This window comes from Streptopelia decaocto (assembly GCF_964273445.1).
Source record: "Streptopelia decaocto genome assembly, chromosome: 2".
Classification (NCBI taxonomy): Eukaryota; Metazoa; Chordata; class Aves; order Columbiformes; family Columbidae; genus Streptopelia; species Streptopelia decaocto.
The window spans coordinates 81,697,866-81,719,859 of NC_138655.1; the positions used below are offsets into that span (position 1 = coordinate 81,697,866).

A 21,994-nucleotide genomic window follows, 5' to 3' on the forward strand; every position below is an offset into this window, starting at 1 on the left:
AGAAAGGCATGGATATGTTCTTGGTTAACTCTTTCATACAGCTTCACTTCTAAACAAAAAACAAAAATTTCCAAATTCAGGAATCATAAAAGTCAAACAGAAAATTTTGACATATTTGGCCAGCCTAAAAGTTTAGCTTCTATTCAAGAATTGGTCTCAGAGACTCTGCTTGGACTCCAAATGCTCAACATTATTTTCAAGGAGAGGCAGAGGCAGCAGTGAAATCCATACTTTTCACAGCAGCATAACTTCTCTTGACATATGTCTCAGCTGTCCTGACTTCCACATTTTGAGATACCTCTAGCAGAAACTCCCTGTTAAGCTCTGGAAAGCTCTGTGTTTCTGAATTCTTAATCCAAAAGGCAGTTGGAAGAAATGACATGGCATTTTCTCACACAGGACAAACTTCTTTCCTTTCTAGTCTGTTTCAGATGAAGTGTTCTAGAACTATATTTGCAAGTGGTATAACAGATTTCAGAGTGTCCTAATTTTGTCTCTTAAAACTTTTTGCTTATGAGAACTTATAATTTTTCAAACAAATTTTGGGATGTGCGTCTGATCCTCCTTCTACTCCATTGAGATCATGTGGGAAGCTGATTAAGGCATCCATCTTAGCATAACACTTAAATGGTGAATAAAATATAAAAAATCATTAAAAAAATAATTACTTTCATTTCCTTTGTATATTACTTGAAGAAGGAACATATGGAATAGAGCAGATACCTTGAGTAAAATCATAGATGTTTTTGCGGAAGGTTTTGTTTGCCTTTCTAAATCTGGACTGAATCATCACCACTTTCATAGGATAAGTTTCAACTTTCAGCATTCTCATTTGTGCTAATGACTTTGCAAATTTAAGTGCAACATAAGTAGTGAATTCTGTTATCAGACTAAGAGATTCAGGCTTCCTCTGAAAACACTGTCATACTACAGTTCAGATATACCTCTCCAACAAATACAAAGATCACTTAAACTCCAATGCTATTATCTGAATCAGGCAGCTACTGAACTAGTTGCTTAATACAGTCTTTCATTTTATATCTCTTAAGGATGTGTGATCTATGGTGGTGACTTAGATTTGAATTTTTAAAGTTAAAACGCACTAGGGAAATTCACATTTGCTGGCTGCTAAAAAAAGACAACCAGCATATTATGTCTTTTTTTTTTTTTTTTCTTCTTTTCAACTACGTATTTCTCAGAGTATGATGCTCTTGTGGTTAAGTGCAAATCATTTCCTGACTATCTGTAAGACAGAGTTTGAACAGTATGCATGGAAGTGACATACACAGTCATTTTATTAAGAACCTCACTTCTCTCTTTCTTTCTCAGTTTTGTCAAGAAGAAAGAACATAAATACTGACAGGAATTACTAGGATGACAGAAAGATTCTGTTATATCAAAATAAGGGAACATTGTGAGATTTCAAGTCTAGCAGGTATAAAATACATTAAAAGAGTTAAAGGTGGGTAGTATAAAGGAATATGGACTTGTACCTTGATTACGTCAATTTATCTATGATTATGACCACTAATTTCATTTACAGAATTTCACATAAAATTAGTGGAAGACCAATGCTAGATTATTTGCCAGTTTTACTCATACAGAATTTGTTTCTTTTTCATTATGAAAGGGGGAACCATGAGCTGTAATTACTATCTCCTCCCTCTTCAATGATACATTTGCATTTACTCCCACTCCATGTTCTTAAAGTGGTTAATAACTGAGATATGCTTTAGTTCTTCCTAGTTACTGCATTAGCAGTTGGACAATCGGAGTCAGAAGGATTGCCTAAGGGCTCAATCCGCCTCACAGGGAAGTCAATAAGAAAACTCTGATTCACATCAGTGGCACTTGAATTAGTCCTAAATACACAGAAGAAAATCCAGCCAGTAGTATAGTTCTCATGTTCAGCTTACAATTGAAACAGAGTCCTTATGAGCATGAACAAGTTAGAACTAGCAATAGGAATTCTCTGCAATCTGAAGTTACCCTGAGCAAGTAGGAGATGCTAGAAACAGAAGAGACACTACAAATAATGATGACTTTTATTATTAATAACACAGAGAAAGTTACGGCCCACTATTAATAAAAGTATTCAAAAACGAATGTTTATAGAAAGTGAGGAATAAGCAGATTTATGTCCAGCATGTTATTTCTATAAGACTCCTTGAAGGAAGGTAAAAAGGTCCCTTGCAATAACAGCTTCACATAATGAAATTAAATGAAGTTGTTAAAGGTAGTGCAAGTGCAAGTGTAGTAGTGCAGGTAGAAGGGAGAGTCTTGACTTCATGTATAGAAAGTTATAGGAGTATAAAAAGAACCATCAGTGTCCTTTATACTATGTTCAGAACAACTGTTCTCCTTGACTTTTTTTACAGTGAAAAACAGTACCTGCTTCCTCATGTCTTCTGGAATATAATGTATCTCTGAGAGAACAGGCACCTTAATTTTCTTCTTCTAAGAAACTGAACTGATACTATCTCATGTCTAATTTGTTCCTGTCCTGAAGGAAACTGGAGAAAAAAATTCAACTCACCAAAGCAAAGTTCCAAAGAGAGTTTTTGATGGGGTGTGGCATACCGGGGGATTGGTCTGTATTGTCTTCATCCTAGTGTACTGGGTAAATCTCTACCTGACCTCTAAGTTTTCCATTCCACTTCTACATTTTAATACACGTTACATCAGAATTACATGGCTACTGAACTTTAGTGCAGGACACTGTAAAATCAGTCCCTTCTTAGTGATCACACATTGTAAAATAGAAGTTGAAGTTAATTGACATGAAAATGTCTACAGTGATTAACATAGCAGCATATTGCTGTGCCATGGTTAGCATTATTTTGGTTTTCCCTGGAAAATGATGCTTTACATTAGAAGTTTCACATTGTCTTCAACATTCTACGCTTTCTGCATCAGTGTGCTGATGACTTGAGGTTATTAGTGGAAAAATTCTACTACAGAGCAATACAAGAAGAAAACTGTTATAAACAAAGAGCATACACAGCCTCCTGATACCTTTAAATTGTCAAAATCTTTGAAAATCCATAGTTATATTTAATTATCTTATGGTTGCTTTGGATTCAAAGGAGTGATCATGACACTGATGAAGATGGAATTGAGTGAAATGCTGTCAAGATATGCTACAAAGACAGCTGCTCTCATGTTTTTAAGACTTGGTTCTGTTTTCTTTCCCTTTTGAGAGTATCAGATCTTGATCTAGTACCACTGAAATCAATACTACAGATGCTTCACTGGGTCAAGTTCTGATTTTTTTTTTTTTTTCTTTTCAGTATAATGTAAAATTGAATAGTTGCTCTGCAGTGAGTACAGTTCATAAAACTTGTTTAAGGAATTGTCCAGGCAGTTGTGTTATTGACCTCTGTGTGAATAGCTTTTAGTGATAAGATAAACAACATATCTAGACACCTAGGCATATGGTATTTTATAATTTCTTTCATTTACATGACAATAGCAATTCAACTTGAAGCAGCAGAAAATGCAGATGTGATTCTATCAGAGATATACTACCAGTATCTGTTCTTAGGGAAAATAACAACATTCTGGAATAACATCACTGAAGTCACTTGACTTAGTTGATATGTTTGAGACATGATATACTGTATTTACTTTAGAGAAGAGTTCGCATGCTGCATGCAGTTTCAAGGTGCACTTGCAAACTGCAACTGCTAATATGACATAGGTGATCTTCATAGAGAATATTTTGGACAAAATGACAACTTGAACATACAAAGTAAAATGATGATAGAGCAATATTTTTGTTTTGGAATAAACAACATAAAGAAATACCATCATACTTAAATGAGGTTGTCATATTAATTGCTCTCTCTACTCTTTTCCCTCATTAGTTTTAGTTGAAAAATAGTCTTTTATTGCAAAGAAAAATGTAAAATAGTTGCTACACCCTAAATATAAGGTGTTTGATTTTGAGACAAAGTCTAACTTGGCACAGTTTTTACCCACAAATGTGGTAGTGTATATACATGTGGATGTACATGTATATATCGTAGAGAGTTCTACAGGTTGGGCAGTTAGAGAAAAAGTTATTCTAGCATGGTTTACATGTGGCTGAGGCTTTACCCAATGTTCTAGCAGGCAGGATTAAATAGAAGCAGAGGAAACATTGTCTCCCTTTGTGAACAGAGGAGTACAGGTTTGCTGCTTTCGAGCCCCAAGAGAGCTTCACAAAAGATTAACTAGTCTTACAGGCACTCTATAGCCAGTCATCTGCATGATTATGGATTAGATATTTCAAAAATTTGCTCTTATCGCAGGCAAATGTCAAGTCATCTTCAAAAAAATATCACTACTGCTCAGCTTAATCATGTTTCCTGCATTAGTAAAGAATAGCATGGGAAATGAACAAAAAAAAAAATGTATTATTTCTAGTGCTGATTGCCTGAATGCTTCTGCTATTTTGAAGGTGTCTGCAGACCAAATAAATGAGAGTTAGTTAGACATAACTTAGAATCCTTATTCTAACATCACAGCAACAGCTTCAACTCTCCTTTAATTGCATGCAGTCAAGGGTCTTAAACAAAAGAGAGAGGCAGTACCTCCTTCAGTTACTGTTAGACTGAAATATTTACTTTCAAAATCTTTCATAACAAGAAAATATATGCAGTCTGTTTATCTGACATTCAGTTATTGTTTGCCTTTACGGGGTGACTCTGAGAACCATTTCTCAGGTGCTGTTTCCTGCATTCAGGAGTCCATTCTGACCCCCAAAGCATTAACCCAGCTAGCTTGCATTTCTTCCTGTATGGTCATGTAAGTTGTACTCTACACAAAATAAAGAACATTGACCTTGAAAGGAAAAAGGGGAAGGGGGAGGCAGAATAATAAATCCCGCAACCAAACCCATTCAACAGCCCAGACGAAGATCTAAGCTCTGTCAAAATGATTTCTTATTCCATTTTACTGAAGCAGTGCCATGCTTTATTACTTCTGAGTTCATGTCTTACAGCTGAGGCAGCCCACTTGAATTGGAAAGTTGTGTATTTAAAGTATGCACATGCTATCCACATTGTCAGTATGATTTAAAAGGAAATAACATTCTGTACATGTAATGTAGCCGCAACTGCAATGGGAAACTGAAATCCAAAACACTTAAGCACGTATAACTAATTGTTGCGGGTCTCACTATGCTCCTTCTCTTCATATTTACAGAAATATTCTAGTCAGACTTGTGACACTGGTGACTCAGTGGTGGAGGTGGCAGCTTTAAGTCTTCCAGGAGTTTCTGCTGAAGTCTCACAATCGTAAGTAAAATCGGTCCGCCAATCTGAGCTAAACCTAATGTACTTCTACTGTCTGTATAATTACATCACTGCACACACAGAGACTACAATATAATTTGGAAAAATGCTGAATTTGCCTTGTCAGTATGAAATGTGCACATGTTGAAACACTTAAATAAATTTTGACTATAAAAAAGATGCTTTCCAAGTCATCAAAGTCCTCAGTTTACAACCACTAAAGTTTATACTTCTCCTAACTAAATTACACTGTTCAGAACTAATTGTGTTATGTATAGATGTTTTTATAGAGGTGGGTTAAGTTGCTTAGTTTAATCAGTCCAGTCAGGGTGCTGCTTTAATAGGATAGATCAAGTATGGCCATGTAGGCATAGACATATTTTTTAAAGCAAAAGGCTCTGTACTAAAGTGCAAAGCATCCCAAGGGCTATTTGCTCAAACAGCAAGGAAATCAAAGGCTTTCTTCTTGTAATTTACAAATAAGAAAACCCAGATCCAGAATGCTAGAAGTACCCTGGAACTCTGTTTAATTTTAGTTTAATGTAATTGAAAAATCTTGTGAAGGCAATGTTGAAAGTTGATCTCATTTTTTATTACACTGCAGTAGAGTACTATACACATTTCATGTAAATTAACATTATCAGACTACAATGAATCTAAATACTCCTACATCCGTACTTTGTGAAATGAGAATAAATAAAAACTTGAAGGTAATGCAAATGAAGTCACTGATAAATGACCCACAAAATTTGGAACTCGGTCAAAAGCGTATTCAATGTAATCCCATCTTAGGTTTTAATGTTAACCTTCTTCTTTTGTTCTTTCTGCCAATTGATTATCTTTCAGTAAAGTTTACATGTTACCATTAAATGTTAATAATGTATAAATATTAAACACACCATTGTAAAGTTAGCAACACTATTAATATCCTCAATCTGTGGAGGTGATACTAGAAATTACTAAGATCAGTATCAATAGTCAGAATCATAAAAATCTTGTCTTTCTGGAACTGATAACAACAATGGAAAAGGTATAAATTATATTTAATACAGCCATCTTAGGAAATAAAAGCTAATGCTTTTTAAATAAGACATTCCTCTTAATATTTCAGTATTTTCTATCATTTTGTCTGTATGTAATACTTACCCTATGCTGTAACCACCCTAAGACATGGCATATTCTGAACTGCTAGTAACATTTTGTTCTCTAGTTTGCTCAAGGAAAAAGAAAAAAAAAAAAAAAAATCAACCCTCCGCAGCACTGATGAGCAGAAATGTCACTGCCAGATTCCCCACTGCAGATCCCTGTCAGGCAGGGCATTGTTAAAGAAGCAGGCAAAGATTTGAATGTGCATAGTTGCCCTGGATTTCTGTCCCACCAGGCGACAACAGCTAGCTAAAGTATACATGTGCAATAAGCTTTACACTCCCCCATGAGTGCTAAATCATTGTGTTGGCTCAAATTTGTTTTTTAAGAGCTTTGTTGACTCCACAGCTGGTGAGTTGACACTTTCCATCACTCCACCACTTGGCAACAGATGCCTCTTACTTATGCACAGATGCTGAATATCCACCCAACCCTAACATTAGCCTTGTGTTTTGAACTAATTGGGCCAACACAGTTGTAATTAAGATGTGAATAATTAGAAAACTAACATGATTACTTTCACAATTAATCCTTATACTGTACCATTACATTCTCCTTTGGACTATCCTGCATAGCTCTAATTTCCTTGAGTCCTATAAATGCATCAGCCTTCTAGAACAGTGGAAGAAAAGCACATTTTGCAGATAATATTAATGACATTTTAAAGGGCCAGTTTCACTCTGATTTTAAAGAGTTACTATGTATGATTGGACTGATACTTCATTTCATTCTCTTTTCCCATGGATCCCTATACAACCATCGCATAAGAAGAAAAACCGTTCACAAGAAGGAACAAAGATTTTTAAACCAGTATGTGAATATATGTGGATCCAGTGTAATATAAAAGGTCTTTAAGACAAGCTGATCTAACACATTCTGATTTCTTCCTTTGACTTGATGTCTGTTGTAAAATGATGGGTGCTGGGGAGTAACTGTTAAACAAAGGAATATAGCTAAGAGAAGAGGAAGAATCTCTTCTGAGGAGTGTGTCCTGGGGAAATGGCAACTGTAGTACTTGCAAGGAATAGTGGACAGTCTGATTTTAGAGAGAACATAATTAACAGAAGAAATAGTAGGAAGTAAACAATTCAAAATTGATTGTGATTAGGAAATGACCATTCAAAACATGAGGGGTATATTTCTTTCATCATCCGAAGCGTGTAAGCACTGTGTGAATATGCAAACATCTCATGTTTTGGGTATTAGAATAATTTTAAACAGTGCTTAAGACCTATTGGCCAGTAGTATGCAAAATTAAGGTTTTCATGTCTGTGTGTGATCACAGAAATGCCACTTTTTTCTCAGATGCATTTACTAACATATGCACAGAACAAGGAACTCTTATCTACCAGTAAAAATCGTCACTTGTTAAATTGGTATTCTTTGGCATTAGAGATACTGAGAACCACAGAAAAGAAACATTATAGTTGTACAGGAACACTAATAAGAAGTATGACTTATCAAATGTATATTCTGCTTATAGAACATAAAAGCTATATTTTTTTTTCTTTTCAATTCTAGATAATCTACACAGTTCTTGGCAAAGTGCAGGAAGCCCAGTATTTTTGATTCAAAGAGATCACTCTTAAAGTTAAGAATATTGTTTCATATGACATATTTAAGAAATAAACAGCTGTAATCTCAATTCTGCATTAGAAAGGAAAAAAAAAAGACAAAAAAGAAAAAATTAAATGTATATTATATGCAATTGTAATAAAGTGCACCCAATTACGGAGAGAAGGAGGAATTTGTTGCAGATAGACTCTCTTGCACTAAATATTTACATTTGCAAGTTTCCTCCAGGTGTTTAAACCATATTATTTGCACAAATATCTAAACGTGCTTTAAAAGGCATTTCAGGAAGAACATATTTATCAGGGAAAGCAAAGAAACAGGAACAAGGAAGGAGAAGTGGTTCACAAACAGGTTCAAAGGAGAATACTTAGTGTTAAATGGCAGCAGCCAACAGCAGTTCAGCCTCCCCTGAGAGAGCAGCAGTTCAGTTCCCCCGAGGCAGGAGAATGAGAAAAGGTTGTAATTACTGGCTGCCATTGTTAGTGAAAATAAATATTCTGCTTCCATTTTCAAGAAGAAATATAGCCTCAGTCCCTCTTCCCCTGCCAATTCCTTAATCCAAACTACAAACGCTTCTGCTTATGGCTATGATAATCCCTGGGGTTAATATCTGACATCAGAGCAATTTGTTATCACAAGCCAATCTCTTGTAAAAGTTTGAGTTAGGTATTGTCAAGACAGCGATTCGTTATTTCCTTAAACACAGAAAAGGGAACATGATGATAAGAATCTATGGAGGGTAACATGACTTCCAGAAAGCAGTTTTACCAGCTCACCACACTTGGTCTGCTAAGGGGGGGACAAAATGAAAGGAGGAAACCCTCTCTTGACCTTTATGTTGAGCAGATGGAGCACTTTCCAAATGTTGAGAAGAGAAGCCTCTCTGTGGGCAATATGGGGGGAAAAAAGAGACAAACCAAGTTAAATATTAAACAGCAAAGGAATATCAGCAGAAAACAAAAATCATTTCAGTACTGATAAGCTTAAATTTTTCTGAGAACGAAGCCTTACAAGTGCTAATGGCATCACACCGGTAATCACATCCTCGCCTAGTCTCCAGTGGTCAGAGCTGCTGTACTGTCCATCATATGATGTTACTTTGGCTTGATGACCACTCAGATAAGGATCTTGTCCATTACTCAACATCCTGGACATTGAATGACACTTCAACCACAGACATCACAGTACAGTAGAAATCAAGATGTTATAGCTCTGAGACTTTGGCTTTGTTTAGACAGTCTATGAAACTTCAAAGCTCCCATGAGTGCTTATCAAACCTACATGCTCGGTTAGATTTTGTAATTCTATCAGTCATACACAGTATACCTCACAGCCATACCCTGGCCCAGCTCCTGTTGAAGTCAGAGAAGGTTAAATTAATTCTTCATCCAGGTTTGCCTGATCTCAATTGTTTTTTGCCTTTTCTGTAAAACTGATTTTGCCAGTTACTTCTGTTGCTGTAGTTTTGGGTTTGTTTTCTTTTGTTTTGTTTTATTTTGTTTTGGTTTTTTAACTGTGAGGCAATATACTGAGCATTGTGTGGTTCATAAACATTAAATCTGTTTTAATGAAATTAAAGCTAAGTTATAGCTTTACTGCAGGAGGGTTGCTTTCACAATACCTTGCATAAGACATTGTGTATTGTCTCAAAGAGGGATGAATAAGATTACCTGATTATAAATATCTTGTCAACGGTTATCAAATAACATTTATTTTCACAGAGAGCCTGAGAATTTTTGCAATTATAGAATATCAAGTTCCAACATACATGTGTTTATATTCTTATATAGAATTATAAAGTCATACTTCAAATGATTACTTAGAATTAATTTATCTTCCTGTGGCTGTGTTTTGCTTCAGTATCTGACCTATACATTTTTGCATAATAAAGAAAATAGGTATTAATATTTTCATTTGTATTCCTTGTATAAAATAAAAGATTTAACACTGTTTAAAAATAATTACAGCAAAAAAAAGCCCTTAATTTGGAAAAGCCCAATGCCTCATTAGATATTTGCAAATAAACTGAAACCTAGAACAATAATTTTGATTACTAATACTTTCTTTTTTTACAGGAGATTTTTTTTTATTTCCTTGTATTATGTTTTGCCTTATATCCTCCTCACAACATTTATCTTGGCTTTATGGCTCTCTCTGCCTTTTGAAATGTTTGCCTTCAGGGGTACTGATGCTACTAAAGAACATTATATTTGGTAGATCTGCATTAAAAATCACTTATTTTTCCTGACAAGCTATTTAAAACATCACATTTATGCCTTGTGAATTATACTTTAAAAAATATATCTATATATCCTATGAAACCTAGACCCATCTGACCCAACTGTGTTTATTTACAAGAAGTGCAATTTTTATTTGGAGACATTATTGCTAAGGAGGTATGAAGGAGACAATTTCCAATACAAATACTATTGTTTCCTTTTACTGGGGAGGGAGAAAATATCCTATCAGAAAATTTAGAAGAATGATTCCTAAATGGCTAGTTTAACTATGGATATAGTTATATCAGACCATTACTCTTCAACAGTGAAATCTGAAAATAAGAAGGGCAGGAAAACCATACAACACCAACAGATGTAACATTCAGCACTTGTATGTTTTAGATGGGACAAGACCTATAGTTCTGTTCCCCTAATTAATCATTTCTGCACAAGACATACAGACACCAAGTCTAAGGTGGAGTCAAAGAATGATATATGCTAAAGTATGCTTTGAAATTATAATAAAAGAAAACTTAAAGAACAGTTAGTAGAAAGAGAAATGCCTGATGCACTTAACTTTGCATTCAAAATTTTTGTGTTTTGCCTGTTTCAGCCTGCACTGATAGAAACAACAGGTAGGCTGCACAGTAACCAATTCCACTTTATCAAATAAGTAAGATTATATCAAGTTAGATTTATCAAAACTCAGCTTTTCTTTAAAATCATCATCTATCACAAGGTATCCAAATAACATGAATGTGGTTCTTACCTAGACTAGGCAGAACATACGCATATATTTAGAAAAAGTTGTGAGAACTTCCATTCAAGAGAACAGTAAAACATCATATCCTTCCATTTTTAACTGAACTAGCATCCCTGGGCATTATCACAGAAAGGGCTGTATAGCCACCAGGCAATGAGAAATTAATGGTAATTCTGGATGTTCAGCATCCACCTTCCAGCTCTTCCACAGAACTGTAACAGCAACATTTAGAAAGACAGTTAAGTGTGTGAGTTTTCTATTTCAAATATTCATGCTCATTGATCACAAATAGGGCAGAAAAGTCATACGGTTACTACAGAAAAAGTGAGTTGATTAAAAAAGAGTGACCTTTAGAAAACATTTGCAAAATATTCCTATTCTTTGTTGGAACTTAATGCTCCAGGGAGTTCCAGGCAGAGTGAAAAAAAAAAAAAAAAATATATATATATATATATATATATAAACCAACTAACCCACGTAGTTTAAATAACAAGCTTGAAGAAAAACACTTCCACAGGAAAAAAAAAAATAAAATCCACTAATTGCTGTGTTCTTGGTTTTTTTGTTTGTTTGTTTGTGGGGTTTTCTGTTGTTGTTGTTTTTTGTTTTTTGTTTTTTGTTTTTTTTTAATTACCTATTAAAAACATTCAGATGCTTGCCCTGATGGCTCTGCTTCTTTCTGCTATACACAGCATCTTTGCTACACCCAGCCTAGAATTACTCACGTTCTTGGCTGTTGGAACTCAAATATGTCCTTGACTGATACATTTTGGCTCTCAGAGTGAGAAAGAGTGACAGGTAATTGTTATCTGCTACATTTGATGGGTAATTCAGAGTGGGACTGAAGTCCATTGATGGACCTGAATTTAGTTGCTTACATGTTCCATGCAGCAGACAAAGGACATTTCCATTCTAAATAATAATAAAGGATGGGAGGGGGGAAGATGAGGAGACACAAGGACAAATGTCAAAGAAAGTGATGGTGCCTAAAAATTTCAATCGATTTATATGCAGTGAGGACCAAAAAATGAGATCAAAGTCTTTACATTCAATCACAAAACCATCAGAGATAAATGATACCCTTCAAAAAACATTTTAATTAGCAAGTTCATTTCAGTGTTTTCCTTATCAGCACTTACCTTCTCAACATCACCTCTTAATGTCTGTGTTTATTCTGACATACGTGCTCTTTCAAGCAGAAGCTGGGTATAACATGTTTTATTTCTTTGTTTATTTTGACATATGTGCTCCTTCAAGTAACCATTCAGAGGTAGAAGGGCCAAATTACCAAAAGCCCTGTTTTACAGAAAACCTGAGTTCCACTGTCTAGGAGGTCAGATTAAAAAAAAAGCTATTTAAAGATGACAATATGAAACACAGATGTATTCTGAGAGGATTGCTCATTACATAGTGATAGAAAAAGGGGAATATTTATTGAAAGACATAGGGTTTTTCTCTTCCTGTTTTTCTTCTATCAGTGTAAATCAGGACTTCTGTAACATCTGTTTAGACTTACAGTGACAGTGAGGTAGATCTACACTAGACAGAAAAAGAATAAGAAGTGTTCTTTGTGACAGTGAATGCAATGAATTTATATTCCTACTACCATTTTCATGAGATCGAGTTAAATATTTAAAATTACAGTAAACAAGTACAAAGATCATTAATGTTTTAGTGAGAAATGAAAAGACCGTTAACAAGGAAAGATGCAAGTTTCCTACATGGAAATGAAATGTCTTTTCATTTTGTTGTATAATTAATACTCCAGTTTAATGATTGAAATATTACTTGAACCTGAAGAGTTTTTACAGAAAGCTTGTTGCAGCTAAATCTGAGTGACTTCAGATTTGGTGGAATGGTTTAATCATCAAATCTGCAGCAAAAGTATTGAGTAAAATTCTGCTCAAACTGTTCAAGACAATGGAAGTCTAGTCAAGAAATACTAGTTTTTTTCTTTTCTTCATACTACAAATATTCTTAGAAAACCGTCTCTGTACTATCTAGTATATTTGTTCCATTTACAATATTGTTTTATTTGCAGTATTTTCTTAAATAGGAAAACTGAACCATGGGATAGAGCCTTCCCCCACCCCCACCCCTGCCTTTTAGATTATGTATTGAACTAAATATAAAACAGATATATAAAGTGCGTAACATGCACAAAGTCAGTATGCCTGAGGACAGGATGCCAAGAAGGTTATTCTTAATATATGTACTTTGTGATCTTCATATAGGCTTTTAGGAGAGTTGCTTAAACTACCATTTAAATTCTATATACAGAAACACTGTACTATATATATATAAAGATTCCAAGGGGACTGAAGAACATAAGGGAGTGGTGGTAAGGAAACTCAGAACTTAGGTCACCACTGCAAAACACACCCTGAGGGTAGTGGTTGAACAGACTGAACAAACCAAAATTATTATGAAATGAATAAATGGCCACAGACAAGTGTTTAGCAAATGTGTGTCTGCATTTACAATTACTTTTAGCACTTACTGCCAGCCTTCAGAGAACAGCAGCCAAGAACCTACCCAATGCTTATAGACCCAAAATGACCTAGGTCAAAAAGCTGGATTTTGGGATCAGTGCTGGAGCACAGTGTTAATCAAGAAAGGTCAAAAGTCTCATCTGTTTACTGGAAAATATGTGGGTTTGCATCCTTATTTACCTTCACTGGAAGAAAAAAAAAAAATAATTCAAAAGTTTCTCTAACCAAGTCAGCCACAAGTGTATTTTCTAAGCATATTTGGTGTGCTGGACATACTATTAATGCAGTCAGTGAGCAAATGCATTTGTGAAAAGAATAATAAATCTGATATACTTTTAAACAAGAACAACTCATCCAAGGCATTTAACTGAGTGTTTATCATCTGCTTTGGAGACTGTTCTGAATATACTGTAGTTGAAGCACAACATAATTCCGGTACCTAAACATACAGCTTTTCAACTTAAGTGGGAGACAGCACTTTATTGTGAGTTAGGAGCTTAGGTGCTCTCCTGTTTTGAATTTCAGACCTATATGTTTCTTACGAATGTCTCCATGAACATTTCTAGTCTGAGCTGAGATTACAGTTCTGGGCCATTCAGCACAACAGCGCAGAGATGGACTTCAACACCCAGACCCCAAATCACACTCTGCTGGGACACAGGACAGTGAACATAGCTTACATTGTACATATGTCAACCAGTGCAGTCATTGCTTTAAAAACTATGGACATCTTGGATATCTCCAGGAGAAAGATGCCCCTCCAGTCTCAGAACTGTCTGATGTACATCAAAGAGCCTGATCTTTACAAGAAAACTCTCTTTACCCTCAAAACTGAAGTGATACATTTGACAGAAACTGAACCACAGCTGCTCCTAAAGTAATCTGATCAAGTCTTATGATGCAATATCTTAACTCCCATTTGTTCGGGGAAAAAAAACAAAACAAAACAAAACACCTCTGTAAATGATCCATTGCAATATTAGCATTGTAATACGTATCTTTTACTTCTGCTAAATACCAAGTCCAGTAATAAATGCGGCAGTGTAGGTTTGTATTTTACTTTGACGTAGAAATTATCTACATGAAATATTTTATTCCCTGTAAGCTACCAGGCTTGAATGTTCAATAAGGAAGCAGACTGAAGCTTTCTCTCTCTCAAAACACCACTGAATCCTCAAAACTGTGCTACAAAATAGTTGTCTCAACAAATAACGCATCCAACGAGACATGCCAAACCAAATGCCTTCAATGAGTTAAGTGGACCTTAGTGAAAGTTTCTATTAATACAAAGAAAGACGAGGTTTGATACTCATTCTTTAACATGGTACATCTATCAGAAAGAACAATAAAAAGAGAAGAAAATGTAGTAGCAAACATTACATTTTTGTCTAAATCAACTAATTATGAGCCTGAGAAGTTCAGATGGTGCAACTTTCACAATGGGTTGAAAATAACAACCCCTGACAACATGCTGAAAACTGATGTATTTGCATGTATTTATAAAATATATATATATATATACAATGCAATACGTGTTTCTTTTTAACTGTAGGCTACGCTTTTGCCAGAACGACGTCCTGAGGTATCTGAGTTAAAACTTGCAAAGCTTTATTCTATGAACCAGTTAAGAGCACCAGTTAAGAGCAGGTGACTTCTGCAGTATAGACACACACATAGACTCCAAAGCTGGAAACAGGACTGGCTCTCACTGTGCTGGCTACTCACTGTACTCTGAGACATAGCCCCTGACACAAAGAATCTACAATCTAAATCAAAAGTGCAGAGAAAGGGGATAAAGAGATGGTAGAATGTTGGAGCACAGGTATCCCATTCATGTCACTACTAGAGTTTTCAGAGTGTTTTCAGAGGGGTTTTCTGTTTCAGTTAAAGAGTAAAATGTACACAGGTGAAAAGTGAAAAAGATGATGTCTTCACAACATCAAAGGAAGGAAGAGATGGATGTGAGAGTGATGAAGCATTAACTCATGGCAGATGAAGAAAAATAAAGGAAATAAAAAGGAAGAATGTTAAGAGGAGTGGAATAAAAAGAAACACAAATCATTAGGAAGAAAAAGAATCTAGATGAAGAGGAAAGTGCTACCCAGAGGTGCAAGAGTAAGTGCCCAGGAAACAGACTACAAAAATAATGGAAGGAGCAGGGATAACAAGAGTGTGGTGGGACATGGTGGTCTTGCTAACAAAGCAGATCTTAGCTCTCCAATGGGTGTTAGTAACACAGGGCTTTACATGCCTTCCTCTACAGTAAAGCAAATTACCGGATACCTTTGAAAAAGGAAACTGAGGAAACTCATTAATGCCTGAAACTTATTCTATCTCACTTCCACACTATCCTCTTGAAATGACATATCTCTTTACATTACATTATCTGCATTATTAACTGTGGTCATTAACAGTTGTTTTATTTTTTCATATATGACTATCACTGTCTTAGCAGAACTCCTCCTTGCTGCTCTGTGGTTGGTTTTATGTCAGTTTCAGAGAGCTCCCTTTGCTTTATGCCTTTCCAAACCTCAATTTAATAAATTTCCTTTAAAAGTCCCTATAATGTTAAAGTATTAGCATCAAACACTAATTTTAAATGAAGTTAGGCCAGACAGCAATCATACTCTTCTGTCAGTAATAAGGAGATGTAGCTTGAGGCAAAAAAAATTTAATAGTAGCCTTACTCAAAGAACTTGAAACACCTGAAATAAAGCAGAACTCTGCATACAGCTATATATTTAACAATATCTCATAAGGTTTTAGAGTGAAAAAAAGGGCTCAAAAGAGGGAACTAGGCTATACTGACATGTCTTCCACTGCCTTCCTGTGTAATCTGTGTTCTTACATTTACCAAGTCTGAAAACCTTCAGTGAATCGGATGCCTCAAATTATTTGTTTAATGAGGAATGATATTGCCTGTACTGCTGAGGTCACTTTGGGACCTTCACTATCTGTGAACAAGCCCATAATACACCAATGGAAAAGATCGGGAAATAATTATAGCATCATTGTCTATTTTTATCAAAACATGAGGAAAAACAGCATTTCCCTGTGTTTGGTGATCTGTCATCTCATACAATCTCTGAGACTAGCATGCCGGAAAGTAAGAGCTCTCCACTCAGAAGCAGATAGAACATCTGGTCTTGTAAAAAAAATAATAGATGTAAGTGTGTTTGTAAGACTTATTTGGAAACTCACAGACACACTGCCATGAAAGCATGATTTATTTATTTTTTACTTACAGCACCAGCTTTGTGAGACAAAAGGGGAACAGAGCCACCATGTCAAACAATGTTTGTAGTCAGTCCTTGTGAAATATTGAAATAGAAGTTCCTGCTATTTGTCTGTAACGTGGATGTCTGTGACTGCTTAGGAATTGTTTACACTAGAAATCTTTCCATGAAGTGCATTAAGTTGCCTTCATTTTTTAAAATGAATATTCTGATGTATGTTTTTGAACATTAATTATGCTGAGAAAACATTGATCATTCATGAAGGTAAAAAAGTGTACAATGGAAGCTGATTTGTGCATTCAAATATTTCTACCCTGGTCAAGACTTGCATCTCAGGATGCAAGAAGCACAAAACTCAGTGTATGTCATATTAACGGAACATGAAAAAGAAGTAAGACATATGCTACAACAAAATGATGATCAGTGCCTGTAACTACTTCCAAAATCAACTTCCTTTCCAAGAAAAGAGTGGATATGTTGAGACACCATTATAAAAAAACATTAGTTTCAGAAATCATTTTCAGAAAGGAGAATATACTGATAGACAATTAAAACTGTCAGTATTCTTAGTACATTCCCTCAAAATCTCAGGTCACTTTCCCATATGTTTCTGCTTTTGTGAGAAACAGAACTTGGTATTTCTCACTGAAAAAGCTAATGGATTAAGTAACAAACTGCACGTAATAAATTTTTTTTGTTTGTTTGTCTGGTGTGGTTTTTGTTGTTGGTGGTGGTGGTTTTTTGTTTGTTTGTTTGTTTGTTTTTCAGGGGAGAGGCAGGGAGTAGAGGGTATGAATGGAATAGGGTAGCGGCTTGGGAGGAATTTTTGGATGAAAAAAATGTCTCTCCATATTGAGTAACCAAGCTTTTATTGCAAGATATACTGCCATGAATTGTATTACCAACATTGGGTGATAACCAATGATACAGATATTCATTGATAGTAACCACTATTGGTTGAAAAAAAACCCAGTGCAATTAATTCACACTTTTATAAACTGTCTAGAACTTGGGCATCTGTTTAAGACAGCAAGATTCAAAATCAATCAACATTCCATTGAACTTTTCTCCCTATTATGACCTTTAAACCCAGTGTGTTAATTTTTGTGGACAACAGAAAGAACACAGACGTGTTTAATACAACGTATCTTAATTTGGTCCCTTACAATATTGGAAGTTTGGGCTGTTCAGTAGCTTCTTAATTACATCCCCCGACAGCATAGCTATTAAGTGTGGAGTTGACTGATATTATCAAATTCAGTTAACTTTCGACATTTCAGGGTGGATACGACATAGGTATCCACCAGGTCACCTAACTGACCAGGCTGCATGTCTGACTTTTTCTTATTAATAATTTAAACTTTCAAGACAGCCTCTCTCATCTGCTTTAACTTTTTTTCTTTCAAAATAAATATTTTCAATAATCAGTCTATTTCTTTTGATATGCCACACATTCTATCAGCCCATGAAAAATGCGTCCTCTCTATAATCAAACACTACTTCCCCCCTCCATATCCTCACGCCCCTGTCCCCGCAATTACGAATTTCATTTTCTGACCACTTGTCTTGAACTCACACCCCCACTCACCCATATGACCCACATAACAGCTAATCCTGCAAAAGCAACCATCCTAACCACACCAGCCTCCGAATATAAGATTACACATGCCAGTCACAGCCCTCAGTCTGACGGTAACCTGGAAAGCTGCATGCATATTCTTGACTCACATTTCAAAAATCCCTGTCTCGTTTAAACGCCATGGGACTTTGAAGCCTTGCGTCTGCAAGTTCCTGCTTGCGTAGGAACGACATTCCTTATTCAGAATGAAGTTTTATCACAATCTACTTCACCTTTCCAGCTGCTGTGCTTCCCCAAATAAATCTACTAAGCACAAAGGAGGAAAGTGCGCTTGCCTTTCCTCCTCCCTTCTCACACGCCTGCACATTTCTCACTTTTTTTTTTACTTTTTTTTTTACTTTTTTTTTTACTTTTTTTTTTTTTTTTCTCCCCCCAAGCTTCAGAGAACCACCGAATCAGAAATAACTGCAGCCATCCAGAAGAAGCTGCTTAAATCCTGAATCCCTCCAGAGAGGAGTTCCAGGCTGGGACAGCTGCCCCCAGCCCTCCCCGGAGGGAGGGCGCGGGCTCGCTTGCTGCAGTGCAGGCTGGCAGCTCACTCCGTTCCAACTTTCAGTGCAGAAATTCGGCATGATGCAGTCAGCCAGATAAAGCAGCACTTACCTCAATTGAAACCTTTTCTCTGGTAAAGCTGAAGCATCAGTCAAATCAACAGCGATTTGGGGGTAATCTAAGTTTCAATCAACACCCTCCGGGTAGCTGCATACTGCTCTGCCTTTTTTGCGTTGATATTGAACTCTTCACTGTCTAAAGGAGAGAGAGAAAGATAAGCTGAAATCCTCAGAGGCTCCTGGGGAGTGAGAGAAGAGGCACCAAAGCAATGTTTCTGAACATGAGATTCTCAGCAAGCGTGCTCAGGTCTGGAAGATCGTGTAACTGCTGTGATAGGCTCCTGTCATGTCCCCTGAGCTGTGAGATGATCATTGACCTGATTAGCTCTGAACACTCCCTACATGCAGAGGAAGCACTGAGAGGATTGGTGGGTCGCAGGGGAATTGGGAAAGGCACCAGGGCCACTTGGGAATCTTCATTCTTCCAGACTAATGGATGTGCTGCAGCTGAGGCTGTAATTTGTGAGGAGGTTATGCACAATGTTAACCATCTGAGGACTTAAACAAATGTGCTTTTGCATGCTGTTTCTCAAGGTGCACCAGCATTCAACACAGTGTAGACCTGAGTAATTAGAGGCTGTTGTAGCTGTTTCGTAATACAACACTCACTGTATAAGATGTTCTGTAAGCTGAGAGATAAAGTGGGTTCATACATCTGTCTCTGACCCTGGAGACAGAAGCAGTTAATGGGCAGAATAAGTGAAATTAGCATGGTGGGCTCGTGTTAGCCCCCAGACGGCGATCAATCACCATGGAAAGAAAAAGAAAACAACAGAACTCAAACAGACTAGAAATATTTAACAAGTGTATGTGGCAGTTTAAACAAAATGTAGAGAAAGAATGCCAAATCAGTACAGAAAGGATTCGTCAACACAGAGATAAAATCAGTAGCCAAGCATAACAATACAAGTTCTCCTCTACACCTCCAGTAGAGGGAAAATAAAAACAACAAATAATGCACTTAAAGGACCTAATTTGCCTTTCACTTATGCTGATACAAATAAATCTATAAAAGATGATAGATTAGATTTAGATGGGAAAAAAAAAAAAAAGAGTTAAAGAAGAATGAGGTTTATTTGTTTTTTTTTTTTTCTGATTCCAGGGTATTAGAGAATGTAGATTTTTGTGTACCAAGTATTCAGGCTTATGTAGTCAAACAAGTTTAGCCAAAGTATGGCAAGTTTTATCACTCCCCTCATCTGCTATTTTCCTGCTTCTTGGTCAACAATTATGGTGCTAGCCAATTTCCCATTTAGATTTATCCATGGAAATACCAGTTTGCGACTAAGAGAGTTCACAGAATAACATGTTTACTAATGGTGGTCAGATGCACCAATATAAAATGGATGGAATTTTATTTTGATAGCAACTAAAGAAAAATATTTGGAACCTATAGTAACAATGTTAGTTCATATGTAGTTATCATAAGTTTCCATAAATGCAGAAATGAAGATAATAATAAACATATACTGGAATTTTTAATTGCATTTAGTTGGGGTCTATTTTAATGGATATTTGAGGTAAAACAGTACAATTGTAGTTTAGTAGGATAAGCAGTCAAGAAAGTAATTTTTAAGTTGTTACGCAAATGACAAAGGAAATGGATTACGTATTTACTTTCTGAAGGCATTAACATCAGAAATATTATTACAGAGAAAACAGTATCATGTGACTTAGGTCACTCAGAACTAACCAGGAAAGTTTGAATAACCCATTTATTTAGCAAGACAAAGAGGACAATGATTTGTCATCCTAACTTGGGTCACCCTGACTATAATGCCTGAGAAACAAGCAACACATGTAAGATAAGTGTCCCATGTTCCCATCATACAGTCAGTAGGAAGAGACCAACTTTTCTACCCTGACAGCGGTAGCTATATAATTTTCATGATTCTCCTCTGGAATCGCCTCTCTCTTTGTACCAGTAAAAACCTCCTCCATGTGAAAAATCTGATTAATAAAATTGTCATTGGCAATATTTCATATTCAGACAGCAAATTTGTAAAACATGAGTTATCTTTGAATATGATTTACTGAATGTCTGTCACCAAAGGATTCCCATTTCACCTGGGACTAATGATAACAAAATAATAATTAATCAAATAAGAAGGCTTTTACATGCATTAAAATGAAAAATAAACACATTCTTGAGCTTGATTAAATGAGTTTCCTGTGTTGAGACCAAGATGACTTTCTGCTAGAGCCCTCACTGAAAAAGTTACTTTCCTTACCATAACTTTGTACTACAGAATGGGCAGCAAGTCATTCCAACATTCACCACCTTATCTGTTCTGACATGGCATCACTCGTGAAACAGGTAATCCACAGACACACAGTGTATTATTTATGATTTCAAATACAAGGAAAGAAATTAAATATGAAAAAATACCTTATTAGGACAATTTCTTCACTATTCCTGAAAGCTTCCAATTTCACACTTCTTTCTGTTTTGTTTATTTGAGTCTGAACTCTCAGCAGCCCTGGAATTTTCAATGCTTCTCTTAAACTACTGTTCCACAACCTCTGAGATCTCCATGTCAGGAATACTTTTCATGTTGCTATCCCCTTTTCAAATCTCTTTCAGTAGTTTTATACTAAAAATTCCACTCTTCTAATAGAAATTGTAATCTTTCTCCCTTAATGTCCTGATTGACTTCTAAAGGTTTAAAATTCAGCATTTGTACAGAAGTTCACAGTATATGACTGAATTATTTTAATTGTTTCTCACCTCAAGTACAGGTCTGAAAAAGAAAACAGCAGGTCCAGAAAAGGGACTAAATAATGGATGGGCCAAATTTGAAGTGACAACATTTTTTAAGTTTGTGCAGAAACAAATGGGACTTACTGATAACTTGGACAATTGTGTAAGAAACTGGCATTTTAAATTCAGTGTTAACAAACAAAAGTATACAATAATTTGAATCACTTATAAATCCTGTTGCAGTCTAAATAACAGCAGCTAATTCAGTTGTCTTGGCTCTTATTCTCAATCCTAAATATAACTTTACATTTTTCCTATCAGTCATTTAGATAAGCA

General features: G+C 35.8%; 1 protein-coding gene across 1 annotated transcript in view; it reads right to left on the bottom strand.

Annotated features, from left to right (window-relative positions):
• The window catches only part of CDH12 (cadherin 12), a 243,216-nt gene extending 223,971 nt beyond the window's left edge, over nt 1–19,245 (bottom strand). Inside the window, exon 1 of the mRNA XM_082045286.1 lies at nt 18,950–19,245. The gene's annotated coding sequence lies outside the window, so the exon portion shown is untranslated. The remainder of the gene's footprint in view (nt 1–18,949) is intronic.
• Nucleotides 19,246–21,994: the final 2,749 nt, after the last annotated feature.